General features: G+C 41.1%; 1 long non-coding RNA gene across 1 annotated transcript; it reads left to right on the forward strand.

Moving 5' to 3' along the window:
* The first annotated feature begins 1,892 nt into the window (after positions 1 to 1,892).
* On the forward strand, positions 1,893 to 14,999 carry LOC101177343. The gene is made up of 8 exons (XR_001113860.1): positions 1,893 to 1,914; positions 4,093 to 4,170; positions 9,221 to 9,281; positions 9,392 to 9,427; positions 9,512 to 9,573; positions 9,694 to 9,788; positions 12,786 to 12,938; positions 14,838 to 14,999. It is a non-coding gene; the product is annotated as an uncharacterized LOC101177343 (long non-coding RNA).
* Positions 15,000 to 19,564: the final 4,565 nt, after the last annotated feature.

The following is a 19,564-nucleotide window of genomic DNA, read 5'->3' on the forward strand; positions in this document are numbered from 1 at the left end:
GGTCTCCCAAAGTGCTGGGATTACTGGCATGAGCCACTGCGCCCAGCCTATACTTTAATCTCTATGGTATAGATTCCTAGGAGTGGAATTGCTGGATGAAGGGTGTACATATTTTAAATTTTAGTGGATTACTTTGCAAATGTGATCTAATAGTTAACATTTTATTCAGCTACTTTCAGAAATATTTAATGTCTAGTTCTTTATAACTGATAATTGTGAAATTGGGGATTATGTTCTCATTTTCATTGTGCAAAGTAAGATAGTATGTTAAATTTTATGTGTTAATAAAAGGTTAGAAGGAAGAAATCTCCTTGCTTGTTTTAATCTTCCTATTTTGCCATGGTCCTTCATTTCTGCTGTTTCTCATATTCTTACTAATATGAGCATCTAATCCATGGAGATTTTTTAACATCTGCAGAGGATGCATGTGTGAGACTGTGTGTGGGGGCTCTTGCTCTCTTCTATCCTTCTGATATGCTGTGCAGACGTGTTACTCATAGCAACTGACTGAGGAGAGTATAATCACTTCTTTCTTTGGTGGCTGCAAATTGTGTAACTGTTTGAGCCATGGAGTTTTTTGCTTAAGTAGCTTGTTCCCAGCTGGATCTAAGCTGGGAAACCGATCATTATTGCTGCCTTCCTGCGAATTTCTACATTTGCCATTTTCTTTTGGAGAAATCCTTGGTGTGAGTATATGAACTTACTGTAGAGTTATACTCTTAATCATAAATAAAAAGAAATTATTTAAAACAATTCATGGTTTTGGACTTCATTATGAATATTGAGTTTCACAAAAATGAGGTAAATGATTTATTAGCATGATAATTGTGACAACCATTTACATTATAAAAATTAAATAGATCGGTGTTTAAGAGAATGCAAAGAGATCTTTTGGTCAAAAATAAGTTTTTTACCTTTGTGCTCTTTATCAGAAATAGATTATGAAGTGTCACCACTTAAATAGGAAATCCTTTCTAAACCTTTCTGATTTATATTTCTATTGTATGGGTGGAAGGAAAGCTTCCACTCTCCTCTCTAAAGGTTCACTGCAGACATGAACTGACAATACACAGCTTAAGAGGATAAGAAAACCATACAAACTTATTAACAGGCATAAACATGAGAGCCATCCAAAATGTGAGACTGCAAGAAGGGCCAGAAGGTTAAAGCTTAAACAGCACCCTCTTCACTGGGGAAAGGGAGATGGAGACATAGGCAATTTAGAGGGGCAGTAAATGATTTTTAGGGGAAATGAAACCGCCCAAGCAACAAACAATTGGCCTGGGACAAAGTTCCTCTGAGATGTGAGGGAGGTGGTGACAAGTTGCAGGAAGGTGAGGGGCAGAACTGCACTTTGAACAAAGGTTGTCTTATGATGCAGATAAAGTCCTAGGTAATCTCTTGGAACTGCTCTCTGAAGAATAAATGAAAAGTATGTCTAGGCAAGGTAATGACTTTTAATTTTTTCTCTTCTCCAGTGATTAATCTTTCATGGTTACTTCATGAAATTCCTAGGAGGGAATTTTAAGACAATTATATTTCTTCCAGCGGAACTTCCATTAATTAGATAAAGAAACTTCAGAAAAAGCCCCTCTTAGAGATTCCAGGATGGATCAGCAATATAGTGGGTGGGACAAGGTCAGATGGAGACCTTGTGTTCTGAGGCTTATTTCTGAGGCCTTACAATCTCCACTAATTCGAAGCCGTGAGTATGCCAAAGCATCATATTCTGGAGTATTGTCTTCTGAGAGTCAACACTATGAAGTTATTATGTTAAACTAAATGATTATTATAATTTCATTGGATTACAAGTTTTGCTATTTTATCAAGAACTATAAATATTTCTTAATATGATTTGCTATAAAATTTGATTTTCTTTCTTCTTGTTCCAGATAAGGCCTTCAGTATATCAAGGTAAGATTTTTAGGTGTCTATTTCTTTTCTTTTCTTTTTTTTTTAGACGGAGTCTCTCTGTTGCCCAGGCTGGAGTGCAGTGGCACAATCTCGGCTCACTGCAAGCTCTGCCTCCCGGGTTCACACCATTCTCCTGCCTCAGCCTCCCAAGTAGCTGGGACTATAGGCACCCGCCACCATGCCCAGCTAATTTTTTTTTTCGTATTTTTAGTAGAGATGGGGTTTCACCGTGTTAGCCAGGATAGTCTCAATCTCCTGACCTCATGATCTGCCCACCTCAGCCTCCCAAAGTGCTGGGATTACAGGTGTGAGCCACTGCGCCCGGCCGTGTCTATTTCTTTTCAATATTTTCTCATACTAGTATTTCATGTGGGCTCAAATTCAACTGGGAGTAAATACAATGAATCCTTTTATCTGGTTGACTTCTTACTTCTTGAAAATTTTACTCTTCCTGGGTTAAAGTCTGAATGACAACATAGATGGAGTTACCATTTATTGAGATAAGAGAGTAGGAGGAGGAAGAGATCATAAGAGTAGAGAGAATAGGATGAGTTTAGCTTATCACAGCAATATTTAGGAAGCAAGTGCTGATATGAATTTGAAGTGTGGCAGGAATACTTTTGCGTGACCTGGTTCTTGGAGAAATGGAAAGATGATTAAGACACTACCTGAGCCTAGAGAACAATCCAGATATTGCTGAGCAAAATATGTATCATATTAGAGGTTTATAACGTGTTTTGAGTGTTAAGTGAAGAGGACCATTAATGCTAGTGTAGAATATGTGGAAATGAATTTGATGTACAACGTGGAGAATGAATTCTGCACATTCTTCATAGACTGTGAAGATTACCTGTTGCTGTCTGTTGAGAGCTGCGCTGTCTGGCACATAGTAGGCCCTCAGAGGCTAGGGTTGGTTACAGTGATTACAACGTTGGTAGTATTGAGAAGAGGGACCTCAGGGCAGCAAAGCTCTTACAATGGGCAAATAGAAAAGAAGATTGCACTTTGGGGTCAGATGAGAGGACCCTGCCTGGCAGTGGGGTTTGGAATTGTGGGCTGTGTTCCAAGTATTTTATGTTCCATCTATAGGATGGGAGCTTCCTGCATGCTGTTCATGTCTATGGTGGGTGGTGACATTCTCATCTTGGGCATGAAAGGCTTGTCTTAGAGGGCTTGTGAGTCATCCAGATCCTGGAGAGACTAAGTGGTAAACCTGAGATTGTACCTAAGCTTGTTGGATTTCATACACCACATCACAGAAGCCCCTGCACTGGTTCTCAAGAAGGACAGCCTGCTGGGCAGCAGGAGAACACTGGAGGCTTTTGAGTAGCCAATCAGTTGATACTTTGAATGTTCCTTCTATGGAATTGCAAAGAGTGACTGGAAGTGAATCAAGCCTGCCAAAATGAGGGGCTTTTTTGAAGGGACCTATTTATTTGCCTTGATAATTAGAGGACAGAAGAGTTATAGATAGGATATTTGATTTTCACTGTGTTTCATCTCTGATGATGGTAAAACTGTTTGAACTGATGGAATTTTCCAAGAATAGTGGCTATTGATGGAGAGCAATTAGGCAAAGACTAAATGTTTCCCAATATTTGGAAAATTTTCAAATAGGATTCTCATTGAAATAGGGTTGTTATTTTCATATTTCTTTTCTTAGACTCAAAAAGCAATTAACTAACTTGCTATCTTGAAGTGCAATAATAAAGCTAAAAAGTTATTTTATGATCATAGTGCAAGATAGTGTGTGATTGCAGCTAATATATTAGGGTAATTCAATTTTATGAGGTTTTCCTAATCTTAGAGATTGTTTTTATCTCCTTTTAGTTAATTTACAACCAGTTTCTGAGAAGATTAATGTCAAGAAGGAAAAGTCAGAACTTGTAGAAGAAATATACATTTGGGAACAGAAAGTATCATTCTCTTTTCAATTTTTTAATTTTTCACGGTTTCACTTTAAATAGCTCCCACCTCCCACAATTGTATTATTTTGGTCCTTCCTCTTTCACTTAATGTCCTAGTTCATATGGTCTATAAACTGTCCACATTCAAAGTAAGCTTCATATATGTAAAGTACTGTTGTTTTCATTTGTGTTAGGAGTTACACAGTTCAAGATAGGTTTTTCTAGCACTATAATATTTTTAAATTCTGGTTTTTATTACATATTTATATAGATCAGTGGATCAAAGAAACATCTTCAAGAAACTAAGAGGCAACACAAGATTCTCTCTGATGAAATGCTTAAGTATAAGGTAAAATCCCTTGTTTTTGGCTGGATTACAGTCTAAAAACAGAAAGAAGAGTAATGAATAATTGTTAATGATATCATATGTTTTATTGAAGGATAACATCAAAAACTTTGAAGGAAATAATGACATTTTGAATGATGTCATTCAAAATACATGTTCCCAGTTACAATTGAGAGGGATCAGTATGTCAAAAGTCTGAACTTGATAAGAATTTGGCTGCTAAATTGTACCATGATTCAATTTGGCTTTTGAGCCTTTTTGTCCATTGGGTGAATTGAGCTCTACATTTTATCTTGCTGCCCACCACAGTAAAAGTGTGGGTGTCTGGGGGCTGAACCTTCTTCTGAACAATTATCTGGAATAAAAGTACTAATACCACAATGACTTTTTATATTAAAGGGAATAGGAAGTGTGTTTTACTTTTACAATATAGGTAATTGTCACATTATTTGGCACTGCCTTTCAAGATATACAGAAAACAGAAAATATATGAGTGATGAAGATATCTAGGCACATTGAACAGTCCCTACCCCACTTAGTGCTGAACAGAGAATATTTCAGTGTGAATTGGGGGAAGTTTTTATTTACGTACCACTTTTTAAATATTCCATTAAGAAAAGTTCAGTTGAGCTGTTTGACTTGAACAATTTCGCATTGTCTCTACTTTCTCCTTGTCATCTCCTCACTTATCCCATTATCTTGTAAGCAGGAATATCATGGGTGCCACAAAATGTTCATGCCTCATGGTGTTTCTTTGCTCTTCATTTATACATGTGCTCAATATTTCTCCTATCTTCATACTGGGCCAGCTACTTCCCCATGAAATATAGCAGTAGCTGTGGGATAGGCATGGTTGCTGTTTCATCTTTTTAGCAGACCATTCGGTGCATCTATTGAAATCCTGGTACATGTTTTGTTTCTATCCTATATGCAAAAGTTGGAAACAAAATTCTACAAAGAACTTGAAAGATGTTATTTCAATGAATACCTCAGGAATTTCAGAGGTAAATGACCCACATCTGCGACAAGGCTTTCATTGCATCTTAGCTATGAGGAGAACAAATATTTCATGTCTTAGAAGATTAAAATCATATGATATCCACGTGGAATTCTTTGTTTGTGGAAATTAAGTCGTTAGTGAGAATATTTTGTGTTAGGTTCAAACTGGCCTTAATGAAGGTGGTGTCAGGGAAGGGAAAGTGGAATCTGAAGTAGGGCAGGAACAGAAGGGAGGTACTCCACTGAAGATCAAGAAGGAGCAGGTGGTGAAATGTTACAAATTATAGAACTCAGAGAGCTAAATATAATTACTTGCTTTTCAAATTGTTAAACATTTTTACCTGTGGTAAAATATTCATAACATAATAATTACCATCTTAACCGTGTTTTAGTGTACAGTTCAGTTGTGTTAAGTATATTCATGTTGTTGTACAATTATTATTTCCTAAATGTCTTTTAGCAAATCTGTGTTAAAGTCACAAAATGTAAATGACAGATTCAAAGATTTACAGCTGAGACCCTGGAGGTCCAATAATCATAAGCTGGAAGGTTTACTATTTGTTGGAGTCCCGATAGCATGGAAATGAGTTTGCCCTGGGATGGTGAAGAACAGCTTCCTGCCTTCAGATTTCTCACCTTCTCCTCTCCCCACCCTAACCAAGGTCTCAGGTACACATGCATGCACACAAAGAAAATGGTTTTATCCTTTCAGGAATGAAAAACGACCTGAAAGTCCTCTTTGCTTCACGAAGGTCTGTGGAAGCAGAAGTGCAAGCTGAAATAAAAAAGACGAAGATGAAAGTAGGTAGTGTTTACAAAATCTACAGACAAAGAACGACTACTGAGGAAGAATAAGATGTCAATGTGTTCATTGACACAAATGCTGTTGTATGAGCCATGTGTCAACCAAAGGAGTCAATTATAATTTCCTTTAAAATATTTTATGCAATATTTATGGCAAATTAAGTCTTTAGAGAATTGTGCTTGTCCTTCCTGCCATGATTTCTGTAATCTGCATATTTCCTTTCCCTTCATACATTCTTGTTTGTAATTGATTAGGTAGAAGAGGAGGAACTAGTACTGGCGTCTTTACGTTGAATACCTGGGTCACCTTTAGATCTATTTTCACAGTCCTTTAGGTTTTGGTCATATTACATTGCATTGTTCCTGCCATATGGCTAATCATTTTTTATTAAATGTGAGACACTGTAAAAACTATTCAGAAGCAAACTGAGACCTAGTTGGATGTTATCTTGCAGAAAAAATGGGAGTCTACTTCTGGTGAGTTGTCAGGGGTACTAGCAGACCTGGACTCCCTCCATCCAGTCAGCAATTGAGGTCATCAGTGAAGGCTCAGTCCTTATAAAGGCAAATGTATTTCCTGTCCACCTTTATTCCTAGTGTGTGACTCTTCTGGGTCCCAACCAAAGCTACTGGACTTTAGTAGGGGTCGTCTTCATTGGAAGACCCTCAACTCCACTTGTTTTCCATCCAGTCCCATGCAGTGTGCAAAGGGTGTTCTGCTTCTTTACATCTCAGTAGTCCCTTCTGGAATTAAGCAGTGAAACTCAGGGAAATGGGCCCCGAATGCTAGGCTGACCTTTGTCCTAGGTTATCTTCTTATCCATCTTGGCCTCATGTCCTTTAATGCCATGGTAGCAATTGGATGCATTCAATCATGTGTTTTATATTCTGTCTGGTGTTCTCCATTGTTCTCGTGGGAGATCAGAAGCTTCAGATGCACTCATCCCCACTCAAAAGCAGAACTCCTCCTTTGTTTTTCTTAAGATTCATGGTTTGTGTTCCTAGTTCTCAAGAGCACAGCAGGGGTAATGATGTTCTCACTGGCTTCTCATCTGCATTAAACTGTGAGCTCCTTTAGAGTGTGAACAGCTCCCTGCTCCCCTTGCATCGTCAGTACCTCACAACAAACTCCTTGCTTTGGGCTACTCCAGACAGCATGTGCTGAAGGATGGCTTAGGTGTTTAGAAACAAGTGCATTCACTTTCTCTCTAAACTGTCTTTGTCCCTGTTTCCTGTTTTGGGAACTTTATGTGTCCTTCATATGAAATCAATTCTCAAATGAGATCCTTTGAATCAGAATCATGAATGAAGTAGTGTGAGGGCAACACAGCAAACCTATCTTTTTAGGCTATTGCCATTTTCTGCCTCCACTATCGATGAACTGAACCTTGTTAAACTCGATCAACACCAGGGTTGATGGTTTGCAGTTATCACCTATTTCCAGGACATAACACCCTGACTAAGGAGCCACTCCGATTATTTTTGATTCAGTAGATGTGCCCAGCAGTCAGATTTACCTTTTCTGTCAACCAGAATCTTTGAAGTCGATGACAAGAGTTCCAATCCTGAATCATGGAAACGTGCAGTAGTGAACTACAAGGTTAATGACACCATGTCCTGGAAGGATCTCTCTAAGGCTGATTGTCTGGGTTCTGGCACCAGTCTCTGACTGAGAATCAGGTCTCCCCATGGGAGGAGTCAGACAAGGAATTATCCTCTGCTCCATCCTGACTGATTTAGTTGTGATGAGTTGGTCAGGTCTGGTTTTCCACATTGAACTAAAATGAGCTTTCACTGTGTCAAGCACAAGACTGACCCCAGAAGGACACATAGTGCATCTCATAGAAGCTTTTTATAGTCCCTGATTTACTCACTAGTGAGTAGGAGTATAGAGCTATGAAGAGGAGCTGGAAATTACAGAGGACTTGCCAGCAGGCCAGAGTGTGAATTTTTTTTTCTTTTTTTTTTTTTTGTCCCTCAATGGGAGGCTTCCATTCTCCCTCTCATTATGAAGATCTGTTGGTATATATATGGGAAGGTTGGCAGAGGACCTTTTAATCACAGCCTCCAGATGCTGGAAGGGAAGAAAGAATCCCACACTGGCTACTGGATCATGTGCATACATTTCTTTCCCTTCTTATCTCAGGAAGCTGAGATGAAAGAACGTGAGCGAGCAGCAAAGGAGAGGCAGTTGTCAGAGGTGGAAGGAAGCTTGAAATTAGTAATTGAGGAAATACACACCTACAAGTGACTTCAGAGACTCAATGCCAACATCTTGGGAAACCCCTGCTGGAGTATTTTGTTTTTAACCTTTGTGCAATGTTTATACCCAATTAACACAGAAAGATAAACAAATGGTCAGAAGACATATTTAGAGAGACAGAAAATTCACACAAGAGAAAACAAAATACTTTAAGATTTACCAATGACTGGCCGGGTGCGGTGGCTCGCGCCTGTATTCCCAGCACTTTGGGAGGCCGAGGCGGGCGGATCACGAGGTCAGGAGATCGAGACCATCCTGGCTAAAATAGTGAAACCCCGTCTCTACTAAAAATACAAATAATTAGCCGGGCCTGGTGGCGGGCGCCTGTGGTCCCAGCTACTCGGGAGGCTGAGGCAAGAGAATGGCATGAACCCAGGAGGCGGAGCTTGTAGCAAGCCAAGATCGCACCACTGCACTCTAGCCTGGGCAACAGAGCAAGACTCCATCTCAAAAAAAAAAAAAAAAAAAGGATTTACCAATGACCAAAAACTGTGAAGTAATAAAATGTTTCCTGACTCCACTGCTGGGCAGACTGTGTTGAAACTCAGTTTACACAAACTTTTCTAGGGATGATTGTCATCATCCTTAGGAAAGTGCATTGTTGTAGGATCAATCACATACTTAAAAAGGACTGTGCCTGTTTATAAGCCCAGTTGTTCTTCCCTGTGAAATATGGTAAGGATATTAGTACAAGGAGAATAGAGATTTATGATAAGTGATGCTCAATGAAGGATAAATTAAGGACATACTGAGAGTAGGTAAGGAAATTGCCAACTCAGAACCCAGCAGGCATTAAATAATAGATGAGGAATCAATATAGCAACAGTTTTTTATAGTACTGTATTTTTATAACCATGTGGAATGCGTTTTCTATCTATGGATAGATTGTGTAAGGGTACAGTTGTGAAGATAACAGGAACATGGCAGGTTATTTAAAATCATACTTAAAATGGCACTTTACCTGATAAAAGTGATTCTAAACCATAGGAAAATGATGGAAGACACAGAAGAGCAGCAGAGGTGGGTAGAAGACTACTACAGATGCCGGGTAAGGAGCCTTCTTCCCAGCAGTTGCAGAATCCTTCAGCGCTGATGCAAATGATCTCATGGCCCTTAGACTCCTTAAACATATGGTTTCTCATGTGTTGGCTTTTTCAGATCGCCACTTCTGAAAGAAAGGCTCACGACAACTGGGTAAGTTTTTTTTTTTTTTTTCTTTCCTTGCTTTTGGACATAATCTGCCAGGTCAGGACGTGGATGTATTTTTCTCCCCCACAGCTCTGTGTTTAAGCCTTGCAGAGGGAGATGCAAGAGAAGAAGGCTTCCTACAAGCAGCACAGGTAGGTAATTGTGATGGACATTTCTAAGGATGTTTTTGTTTTAAGACAAAGCTTTGAGTATCTAGTAAAGAACTTGGTGTTTTAATTCTTATTTAAGTTCATTCTTTCTCTATCTCCAAGATAGGAAATGATTGAAAAACGGAGAGTGCTGGAGAGACACATTAGTCAGGAGCCAGCTAGTGGACAACCAGGCATAGAGAATCATCCCCAAAGAGGTAGGAGCTCACTGTGAAGACAGCCATGTAACTTCTGCTGTACAATCCACACACTCTGCTTCTCCTTTTGGGGGTGAGGGGTCAGGGTGGAGGGTAATTGTTATGTTTCCTAGAAAGAGTTTCAAGCACTTACTAAAGAGAACAGTTGTCTCACTGGGTGTCAGGACACAATTTTCCTCAAATGCCCCAGCCAAATGGCTCTCGTCCAGTCCCCTATGAATGGTGGAGCTCAGTCCCCTCCACTGACTGTGGACACCACCCCACCTTGAGGTTTTGGTTACTTTTAACAGAGGTAATGAACCTAGAAGGGAAATGAGCCAGCTCTACTTCCCACCTTGCGTCAGTGTGAAGGCTTTATTTTTCTTTCATTTGAGAAAAGCAACACTAATAGCATTTTAGAATTGGAACTGTATGTCCTAATGAGAGAGGAAATTTTATTGCTATGTCTTCGGGAATCAATATTGTACAATGAGATATGTTTTAGGAAAAGAGGCATTTGTTTACTGTTTTTGGAGCTTCCTTTATTATTTTTGTTTGTTTAAATTGTTTATTGTGAACTATACAATTCCATTAGTAATAAATTTCTATGCAGTTTTACTCCTCTAACATTTTAAGTGTAACCCTAAAACTTTACAGTTAATTCCCGTAGCTCTTACCTTTTCTCATTACTATTAGTCTCTTTAAGTCATTTCTGTTCATTAATATTTATAATACCTGGTCTGATATGGAAGTTAGATTAAATATGAATCCAAAGAATTGTGAATGTCTCTATGGCTTGAAAAAAAGGAGCAGTGCTATTCCTGTCCAGGGTTTATTGATATTCTTTTTATCCTTGAATGCTCCTATTTTAATTTTTAGTCTGTGCTTAATTTATAAGTAGTTCCCTCTGATATGCACTGGGAACTTCTGATTTAGAGTTGATTTCCAGCTAGTTTGAGACCTACCTGTTCGCAGTTAGTTGATTTGTTAAGACCAGGGCTCTGTGGTGTCGGTCTCAAGGACAAGGGTCCAGAGAGTTCCAGGGTCCTCTGTGGCATCTGGTTAATAAAGTCTGTAACTCTGGTAAGGGACCTGATTGTGGCAAAGAGAATGACATGGCAGAGGTGGACATGGAGGAATTCTTATTCTGCAAAGAACATGCAAGCCAGAATAAGCCCCGATCCCTTCTCTGGCCCTTAGCAGATTCAGGATCTTATTTAGTTCCCATGAGGAACAGCAGCTGCATCCCAACTGAGAGCACAGAGAAGATAAAGGTAAATGCTGTGGTCATTTTCACTGTGCCTATTTCAGGACACTTTTGTCTTTTCATACAGCACCCTCTCCTGGCCTTGTCTGTGGTTTGTGTGTTCTGTGGTATCTTTTCTGTCTCCTTACTTTTTAAAAAGCAAAATATTCTCCGCGAGGCTTCAGTCTTCTCCATTCCCAGCTGGTCATCTTTGGTGGCACTTCCAGAGACCATAAATGCTTAAGGGTCAAGGGCTGAAGAGCTTTAACTGTTCTATTTCCAGAAATAACATGAGAAGATGCCACTTAACTCCACTGCTATAGGTCTCATGGCCCAGTAGACCCTGACTGATCCTTTTTACTCAAGATGTTGCTGGGTCCCGTCCCCAAATATGTGGGATTTTTTGTTGCTGTTATTTAATTCCTATGGGGTAGGTGACTAACTTTTAGAATATCTGCTGCAACCCCCATAAGTAAAAATATGAAAACTCATTCATCCAGTATTAATATGTGCTTTGTGCAATTCTGAATGCTGTTTGACAAAGCAAATTCTGTAATTCATCACTGTCCCATCTCTGTTGGCAACTTTGCTATGCAAAAATTCCCCCACCCCATCCAGTGGTGCCCTTGATCGAACATTCTAGTTGTCAGAGGTTTTATATTTGTAATAGAAAATGTACACTGGATGTGAGATAGTGAAGAGTGAAAGTCACTAATTACCTATAAGGACAATTCCCAACAAAGGCCTTAATTTATGGTTAGCTAAGCTGTTTCTCATGTGGTCCCGGTAGCTTTCACAGCCGGTGAGTCCTCCGATCACACATGACAGGATTTCTGCACTTAAAATTAAGTCACAGTTGTTTTAATTCTGTTATTTAGAACTCCCATCTCATTTTTCCGTGGACAAAATTGTTCTTTATGTCATAGTGCATTTAAACTTCGGTAATATCTGTGAGTTAAAATAAATATTATAGCGTGCCTAACTTCTATAGATTAGATTGTTCTATCAGAAAACCCTTTCCCAGTTCCCCTGCAGGACATCAGTAATTCATATCTCCCCAGAGCTTTTTGTGCCCACAGGTTGTACCTCCAGAGTGGAGAAGACCCTTTGTCAGGAAGGGAGGCAGAGGGGGACGAGAGGGTCTTGCAGGTAGAGATGGGATCAACTTCCACTCTGCCTCTTGCAAGCTGTGTGACCCTGGGTAAATTTTCTCCTTCCTCTGGGATCCTCTTTCCTTCGATTTAGTGCAGAGTGGCCACGCTGACCTTGCAGCATTTTGAGAATCAGAGATAGGACATAAAAGGCCTATAAAAAGTTCTCCCAAGAGTAGCTGTGATTCTTGTATGAATAACGGACTTTTCATTCCTCCTTTTCTTTCTGTTCATCATATGCAAGGAACCAACTTCAGTGATGGTGGTGAGGGAGGTATGGGAGTATATCTGGGCTAGACACTCATGTGTCTGGAAGATGCTTTTTTATTACTGTGTAATGGCTCTATCTTCCCTGGAACAGGACCCAGAGTGCCTGCATTTGCAGACAGATACAGTGGCATGTGGTGACAGCAGGTTTTCCTCATGGCTTCCCTTCACACCCCAGCTGTCCTCAGGACTCAGTAGAAGGGAGATTTTTTGGCACTGACACTGCTATTTTGAAACCTGGAGGGAAGAAAGGTGCCAGGGACTGTCACCTGCTGCATGGGATTGGTGTAGGTGTTGGTGTTTTTGTCCATCATATTAATGCATTTTGAAACTTTTCTTCCTTCTGCTCTGCAGGTCAATACGGCTTCAGGAGGGCCCCTTTTTCAGGATTGCCCTACTTGCTCTACTGCATGGCTGGCTCCTCAGGACCATTCGTGGGCTGCCAGACACCTCCTCTGCCTGGGTGGCCTCTGGGAACATGACCACTGCCTCCATGCACACCACTTGGTATGTTGATCTGAATAGTATGGACTGACTTTTAAAGCGGATTCATCTTTTTTTTTCCTCATTGAATGAATAGAAAGAAATGTCACAGGTGGTACTGCAGGACTTTGCAATACAAGGGTAACACTGGCTGGGGACATGGTTATTTTATTTATTTATTTATTTATTTTTGAGACAGAGTTTCACTCTTGTTGCCCAGGCTGGAGTGCAATGGTGCAATCTTGGCTCACCGCAACCTCCACCTCCCAGGTTCAAGAGATTCTCCTGCCTCAGCCTCCCAAGTAGCTGGGATCACAGGCATGTGCCACCACGCTGGGCTAATTTTTTTGTATTTTTAGTAGAGACAGGGTTTCTCCATGTTGGTCAGGCTGGTCTCAAACTCCTGACCTCAGATGATCCGCCGGCCTCAGCCTCCCAAAGTGCTGGGATTATAGACGTGAGCCACCGCACTCAGTAACGTGGTTACTTTTCTCAAGTTTCTGAGGGCACACAGTGGGTTGCATCATCTCTCCATCACGAGCAAGGCAGCAGATATCTGTTGCAGATGAGGAAAGAGATTGCTTATAGAAGCCATAAATACCAATTTTGCAGGCATGTATGGAACCTCGACCATGTGGCCAGCTCTGTGAGGGATGAGACGCACCCTTGACTTGCAGCACTTCCTATGTCCTGCAGCAGAGAGGCACACACCAAAGGGCAGGGATCTTGTGACCATCCATAATGGAAGCACAAGTGAAGGGCCTCAGAGTGCAAAAGAGGAAGACAGATTCTCCTGGGAATAAAGAGGAGGGCGTGGAAGAGAGATAAAGTGGGGAGATGTCACATGGGGGTTTGTTGAACTCACTTAGGTGGAGCTGGAAGGCCACTTGTGGCAGGCGCAAGCAGTGTGAGCAGAAGCGTGGCGGCTGTGTGAGAGCCACAACAGAGCCACTATGGGAGAGCTCAGATGGCACAGTGTAGACAAGAGAATTATCCTTCCCAGAAGTTGCTTGTTGCCCTAAAGCCTTTAGTCCATTATCTGCGGGAAGGATGATTCTTTCCCTGGATGTGTGAAGGCTCTGGATCAGGGCGAATGAATGCCTAGAGGTCTGGGAAATTTAACTTGGTTCTATAAGGGGACCCTGTCTGCCTGAGTTTATTATGGCTCAAGGAGACTAACAGTGGTTCAGCGGAGCTGCGGCCTTGGCCTTCAGAATGAGACCGACTCTGGTGGGGAACTGAAGGCCAATCCTGAGCTGCCCTGGCAGGTTGGGTCTCAGCTCATTCCTGGCACCCTCTGCTTCTCACCTCTGACTCCAAGCTTTGCATCTCCAATATCGTCATGCAAAATTGTCACCCTTCCCTCTGTCCCTGCTGTCTGAGCCCAGATACCAACTTTCAGTGGAGCTCAGAGCCTCAGCTTTCTTATAAATGAGCTGGGGATGATGTGGTTTATGAGATCATTGTGAGGACGAAGAGACCAAGCCCATAAAGAAAGCATCTTCCAAAATAGCTGACAGATGTTAGACACTCACCCCCTCACTGTTTAAATGAAAATATTCCCACTCAGAAGATCATCAAAAGATGTTCATTGGAGTTCATTAGATAAACCATAGGCTGTCACAGCTCAGGCCCAGAGATTTCCAATCCCTGTTTCAAAAGATAAGGCAAAGCCCCTGTCTCCACAGTTAAAATTCAGATTCTACCAGATAAAAGAAAGGATAATTATAAGAATGTGTACACAGTTAAACTGTAAGACCTATACCTGAGACCCATAGATAATTGCTTTCCATGGCATATAGACACAGATGCAGCCACACACAGAAGTATTTATCAGGGGCACAAATATTTTATAGAAGACAAAGTGTCTATAAGACAAAAGAAGGTCACATGGAAATAATTTTTTTTTTTTTTGCTTTAAAGGACAAGCTGAAATTTGAAGAGGCCCCTGAGCTGTGACAGCCATGCTGTGGCTCCTACATAACTTGGAAAAGTATCCAATACGTTTTATGCTGCCTGCCCAGTGCTGCCTCACCTGTCTCTAATCTTCCGTAGTGTTTCCTCTAATAGAGGTTTGCAGTCCTATCTGTTTGGGCGTCTGTTTCCTGGAGGACCAGATGACCCCCCGGTGTACCAGGTGTGATTCCTCATACACTGTTCAAACCCAGGCAGATATTGCAATGCTGGCTGCAGAAGCAGGGTTGCCCTTTGGGTAGTGTTGACTGGGAGGGCCCCAAGGGGGCTTTCTGGGGTGGGGAAACATCCCATATCAAGCCATGAGTGGAGATTGTGCTCATCCATTTTAGAAATAGTCATTGGGCACCTGATGCCTGCCAGTCACAGGGGTTCCTTGTGATAAGATAGACAGGAATGTATCCCCATGAGGTGGCTGATTTATCTCAATAGGGAATAGAAGAGGGACCAGCAGTGGCTGTGGAGCCAGTGATGAGACCCTGCAGAAGCTCAGGGTTTGTTAGAGTCCTATCCCCACTGAACCAGCTGCCCCTAGTAGCACCAAATGCAGGTGGGTCTGACAGAAGCTGAGCTGGGAGCAGACATTTCTCAATAAGTTTTCTGTCCCCCCACCATCTTTCTATAATTTTCAAATTGTGGGATGTGCAGAGGTCAGTCGTGAGAGGCTCCCTCTGAACAGGGCTGGAGGGGAACACAGAGTGTGGGGGGTGAGGTTTGTAAGAGAAAGAGACAGGCAGAGAGAGAATGGGGGTGGGGAAGAGAAAGGGAGTAGGGGGAAGGACAGAGAGAAAGGAGGGGAAAAGGAGGGAGCAGAGAGAAGCAGAGAAAGAGAGAGCAGGGAACAAAGGCCCAGGTGAGGGGATAGGTTGTATCACTATTATCATTCAAAGAATTTTTTAATCTCCATCTTGATTTCATTGTTGACCCAACGATCATTCAGGAGCAGGTTACTTAATTTCCATGTATTTCTGTGGTTTTGAGGGTTCCTTTCATAGTTGATTTCTAATTTTATTCCACTGTGGTCTGAGAAAGTATTTTATATAATTTCGATTTTCTTAAATTTACTGAGACTTGTTTTGTGGCCTATCATATGGTCTATCTTGGAGAATGTTCCATGTTCTGATGAATAGAATGTATATTCTGCAGCTGTTGGGTAGAATGTTCTGTAAATATCTGTTAAGTCCATTTATTGTAGGGTATAGTTTAGGTCCACTTTTACACTGTTGGTGGGAGTGTAAGTTAGTTCAACCATTGTGGAAGACGGTGTGACAATTTCTCAAAGACCTAGAGACAGAAATACCATTTGATCCAGCAGTCTCGCTACTGGGTGTATACCCAAAGGAATTTAAATCATTCTGTTATAAAGATACATGCATGTGTATGTTCATTGCAGCACTATTCACAATAGCAAAGACATGGAATCAACCTAAGCACCCATCAATGACAGACTGGATAAAGCAAATGTGGTACATATACACCATGTAGCCATTAAAAGGAATGAATTCATGTCCTTTGCAGGGACATGGATGGAGTTAGAAGACATTATCCTCAACAAACTAATGAAGGAACAGAAAACCAAACACCACATATGCTCACTTATAAGTGGGAGCTGAGTGATAAGAACACATGGACACATGGAAGGGAACAACACACAGTCGAGGCTGTCAGAGGAAGGTGTGGCAGGCGAGAGAGCATCAGGAAGAATAGCTAATGGATGCCAGGCTTAATACCTAGGTGATGGGATGATCCGTGCAGCAAATCACCATGGCACAAATTTACCTATGTAACGAACCTGCACATCCTGCACATGTACCTCTGAACTTAAAATAAAAGTTGAAGAAAAAAAAAAGTCATGCGCTTTATTGTGCGAATGTTTTGCCACACTTAAACACATAAATATTATATGTATTATATATATTTAAAATATTAAACAATATATAATATACTTAATAGATATAAAATATTAAACAATATATTATATATTTTATATATATATATATACCTAATGATCTCTTCTGGAGGTTAAAAGAGGCCAAAGTAAGTAGGGCCTAAAAACAAGGGCTTCTATTGATGGTTTTGGAACCTTACAAATATACTGAAAGCCACTCAGGTATATACTTAAAATGGTGAATTTTATAATATATGAATCATATCTCACTTAAAACATTTTAAAGCAAGTAGCTGTGTAACCTTGGCAACTTGTTTAGTTTTTCTGCCTTGACTGATTCATTGCACATTCAGCTTATTGTCTTATCATGAGAGAGAAGGCAAGATGAACATTGGGTGTCCATGAGCTGTATTGGCTCTAAAGGCCTTGGAAGGTCTGGATGGTCCCCACCTCTCCAGTGACTCCTGCATCCCAGCCCCGTGACCCTCTATAGTCTGTGCATGAACGCTCAGAGGGTTTTTGTAGTGCAACCTGATCCCTTCCACCCAAGATGCCCCCTCCCCTACCTGGTGAACCCTTATTTATCCTTCAGCTCTCAAAACAGGAATTTCTTGGGGAAGATTTTCTTAATTCCGTAAAAGAAGTTAGATTCTTTGTAATATACCTTCAATGAGTTCTGGTCCTTCACTTCAGAGCACTTATTTCTGGTATTGGCTATACTTCTACTACACAATTCTTTGATTAAATCTGCTCTGCTACTCTACAGCCCCGTGAAGGTTGTTGTGGCTTGGCTTATCACGATGTCCCCATGCTTAGGAGAGTGTGGGCTTTCCATAAGTGTTCACGGAATGGGTGAGTGAATGAACGAATCAGAAACCAGGCCCAGAGAAAGACAGAAGGCCCTCTTACGACTCCTTCAGTTGTTCTGTAGCAGAGTTGTGTTAGAATCTAGGTCATGGGACTTCTAGTCAAAATATCACCAGACTCACATTTTGTCTAATATTTTAAAACATAGGAGATGATTACTCCTAACCATTACTTTTCTGACCCTATGTACAATGTCCCTGTCTTTCTAAGACTCACACCACTTACCTTTACCACCCTCTACTACTCCTGGTTGCTATAATTTACCAATCTCCCAGTCATTCCTTATCCATTAAAGCCTTCATCATGAGGTTCATGATCTTTCCTTTACTCCACGTCCCACCATCATCCTGAGTGCCTCCTACATCTATGTGAATGACCAGTCCTACCCTCTGGTCTCTTCATTTATTGACCCTGATCTCTAGGGAGTGTCATGACACTTAATCCACCTGTGGCTATACCCTTGTATTGGCATCACCTGCAAATGTTCTACCTCTGAAATCTTAAGTCTATGTATCTCACTGTTTGACCACTGCTGCTATGGACTAAATTGTATCTCTCCCAAATCCATGTGCTAAAGCCCTTCTCCCCACTGTGATGGTATTTTGAGATGGGGCTTTTGGGAGGTAATTGGGTTTAGATGAGGTCATATGAGTGATGCCCTCATGATGGGATTCCTGCCCTCATAAGAAGAGACACTGGGCACGGTGGCTCGTGCCTGTCCTAAATACTCTAGGAGGCTGAGGCAGGAGGATCACTTGAGGCCAGGAGTTTGAGACCAGCCTGGGAAACATAGTAAGACCCTGTCTCTACTAAAAAAATATAAATAATTAGCCAAGTGTGGTGGTGTGTACCTGTAGTCCCAGCTGCTTGGGAGGCTGAGGTTGGAGAATCACTTGAGCCCAGGAGTTCGAGGCTGTAGGGAGCTATGACTGCATCACTGCACTCCAGTTTAGGCAATAGAGCAAGACCCTAACTCTTAAGAAAAAAAAAAGTAACAACAACAAAACAGAAAGAGACTTTTTGCGTGCGCTCTCTCTCTCTCTCTCTCTCTCTCTCTGTCATGTGAGAATACCACCAGAGGTTGATAGTCTGCAACTCAGAAGAGGGCCCTCCCCAGAACCTGATCATGCTGGCACTCTGATCTTGGACATCCAGCATCTACAACTGTGAGTAAAATATCTATGATATTTTTTTACAGCAGCCTAAAACAACTACCTTCAGTCATTCCAGCTCCATTGACATCCCCAGTCCTTTGCCTTCACACAGCTTATCTGCCTTTTCTTGAATTCTCTTCCTTCCCCAGTCAGCTTAGTTTCTTAGTCTTTCATCTTAACTATTTTCTTTCCAATATCACCAGATCCCTTTCCCACTGCCCTTTTATTGGATCTTCTTGGCACAACTTTAATCCTGCTTCAATCCAACTGTTCACTTTCACTATGCTTATATCTGTATTTTAGAGTGATATTGGAGAAAATCACACAACTACGTAGATTAGTGACTTTGAAGATGAATGCTCAGCAACCTCAAATGTGATCTTATAATTACCCATTTCTCCTTTATTTTCACAATCCGCTCTTTCTTCCATATTCAGCAATGATCATTTTAAACATCCTCCACTCAGAATTCTATCACATCATTTTCACATTCTCGTCAGGTGACATTGCCTCATACTTCACAGAGTAAACAGGAATTGTCAGGTGGAAACTAGCTCAACTTCCTGCTGTGAAATCTGTAAGTTTATAAGTTATCTGTACTTGTAATTCTTTGGTTTGCAATGGAAGGGGGGTCCCTTTAGATTAAAGCAATTCCTTTTCCCATGCTTCATATCCAGTTCTGCATTTCTAGTGTGTGCTAGTGCTTTGACAATGTGCTTACACAGTGAATGGACAAGTTTGGTTTCTGGCTGAATGGTGAATCAGCA

Source organism: Nomascus leucogenys, chromosome X (genome assembly GCF_006542625.1).
Source record: "Nomascus leucogenys isolate Asia chromosome X, Asia_NLE_v1, whole genome shotgun sequence".
NCBI classification, from domain to species: domain Eukaryota; kingdom Metazoa; phylum Chordata; class Mammalia; order Primates; family Hylobatidae; genus Nomascus; species Nomascus leucogenys.